Below are 2,756 nucleotides of genomic sequence, written 5' to 3'. Positions count from 1 at the left end.
AGTAACGTGGCTCTGTTAGTTGCATTGTGCTGTGTTTGTGTTGTGTTGTGTTTGTGTTTGTATTGTGTCGTGATGTGTCATGTTTCTTTGTTTTGTACTTTTGCCACAGTAGATCTCTCTGCGTGGAATTTCAGCTGCTTGCCATAATCCGACGTTACTCTTCTTCCCTTGTTTTTCTTCTTTTTCTTTTCCTTTTTTTTCTTTCTTTCTTCTTTTTCTTCTTTTTCTTTTTTCTTTTTTCTTTTTTTTCTTTCTTTTTTCTTTTCTTCTTTTTTTCTTCTTTTTCTTTTCTTTTTTTTTTTTTTTTTTTTTTACAGGTAACTTTCTCAACAGACCTTCACCACGAACAAAAGTGTCAGTGTTGCCGTGTCCGGACGGGTTCTTTATCATTATCGAATGCTGCACACGGGACCAGGCAATTCATCGCTTCATTCGAAAGACTCCAGAGCACACACAGCACCTACCAAGGTCTAGCGGAAGGGGGGGGAGTAAAAATCCCCGGCAGTCCGTGCGGGAATCGAACTCGAGACTCTCCGCGATTCAACATCGAGCGCTCCGCAACCACTAGGCCACCGCTCCACCATCTGGTCGAACGTCGTGATATGTTTGGTTTGTACTCACTGTTTATGGAGGTGAGACACATTCTAACGACGAACACTGCAGCTGTATAACTGATGCGTCCGACCACCTTGTGCTGGCAGGTGTGAAGAGTCTATGCCAGTGCTGATTCTTTGGATTTGATGTCATCGACGGAGCCAGATTCACAGTAAAACAATGGGTTTGAAACCCAGGCCACGGGGCCCAAGTCAACAACAACAAAGCAACCTGAAGATATCGCAGCATAAACCGTATAGATGTCAAACCGTCCCGACTACGACAGATAAAGACAAACCCAGAACTAAGTTCCATCTCTTCATCAGCATTCCGCCTCTCCTCGCCAGAAACATCACACACCAAATAATAATAATGATAATGATATTTATATAGCACTGAATCTTTTGCAGAGACAAATCACAGCGTTTTCGCACCAGTCATTAACACGCATGCATAACTCTAAAACTGGAGAATCTGGAGACAAGGAAGAGGCAGGGAAGGGAGGCTGTGAGGGAGGGAAGAGGTGGGTTTTCAAGGCCAGACTTGAAAGAGCTGGGTGCGGGGACCTGACGAAGCCGCGAAACAGAAAGTTCATTCCCAGTGCAAGGTCCAGAGACATGGAAAATATGTGTAACAAACCAGCCACGAAGTTTACGTGTGACATCCAACGACAATAATAATTATCGATAGCCCCACGGAAAGGCCGCTAGTTGTCACCGATTTTATTAAAAGCAATGCAGAGTTGGCTGACTTCTTCGTCTTCTTCTCCTTTCATTTCTTCTCCTTTCATTTCTTCTCTTTTCATTTCTTCTTCTTCTTCTTCTTCTTCTTCTTCTTCTTCTTCTTCTTCTTCTTCTTCTTCTTCTTCTTCTTCTTCTATCGTGTGGTCAGCGGCCATAGGGGCACCCACCGTGATGACCTAGCTACCATTTCTCTCCATCTGAATGACATGTTCGCTGAATCATACGTGGTAGGAGGGATTACATTCTGCCACTAAAGCAAGCCAGTGTAATCCTCTCTGTTATCGCCTTTCTCACAACCCTCCTTCTGCATTCCTGGGTGCATGATGATACCCCGGAGTAACGTAATACGGGTGGGTATACCAGAGTCACGCGGGTGGTCTCCGACTGGGAGGAATTACAACAACAACAACAACAGCAACAACAACAACAACAACAACAACAACAACAAAAGTCAAGTCTGTTGGATTTATCAGCCTGTACACGATGTGTATTGTAGAGGACTAAATCGCGTCAACGGATGTGAGATGTGTACAGAACAGTCTGCGAGTGCAGCGCGAGGTTTTGTAGAATCGTTCCATGGAACGGATTATCGTATTTCATGCTCGATACTTTGTAAACTGCCTTGCCTGCCTGGACCCAGCCTGACAGCGGCTTTTTTGTTTTTTCAACACAGGCAACTCCTGTTTTTAAAAGACAACCTGAAAACAACTCTTTGACCCCAGCCTCAGAAAAAACAACAACAAATTTCGACGACCCAGCCTCAGTTCACTTCAGTCACTCAAGGAGGCGTCACTGCATTTGAACAAATCCATATACGCTACACTACATCTGCTAAGCAGATGCCTGACCAGCGGCGTAACCCAACGCGCTTAGTCAGGCCTTGATCATTGTTAAATCACCACGACCTCAGTTTGAGACCATTTAATTGTCCATGACCCCAGCCTGAGGACATTAATTCCCCATGACCACGACCTGAAAACATTAAGTCATCATGACCACAGCCTGAGAACAGTACTTTTACATGACCCAAGCCTGAGAACATTAATTATCCACGACCCCAGCCTGAGAATAATCCTCCATGACCCCAGGCTCAGGACATTATATTCTCCAGCCTGAGAACATTCATTCCCCATGACCCCAGCCTGACAACATTCACTCCCTGCAACCCCAGTCTCGGAACATTTCATTCCTTTCCGACCCAGCCTGAGAATATTCACTCTCTTCCACCCAATCCTGAGAACACTCTCTTCCACCCAATCCTGAGAACACTCTCTTCCACCCAATCCTGAGAACACTCTCTTCCACCCAATCCTGAGAACACTCTCTTTCACCGAATCCTGAGAACACTCTCTTTCACCCAATCCTGAGAACACTCTCTTCCACCCAATCCTGAGAACACTCTCTTTCACCGAATCCTGA

Source organism: Babylonia areolata, chromosome 18 (assembly GCF_041734735.1).
Source record: "Babylonia areolata isolate BAREFJ2019XMU chromosome 18, ASM4173473v1, whole genome shotgun sequence".
Classification (NCBI taxonomy): Eukaryota; Metazoa; Mollusca; class Gastropoda; order Neogastropoda; family Buccinidae; genus Babylonia; species Babylonia areolata.
This window is presented reverse-complemented; position numbering follows the sequence as displayed.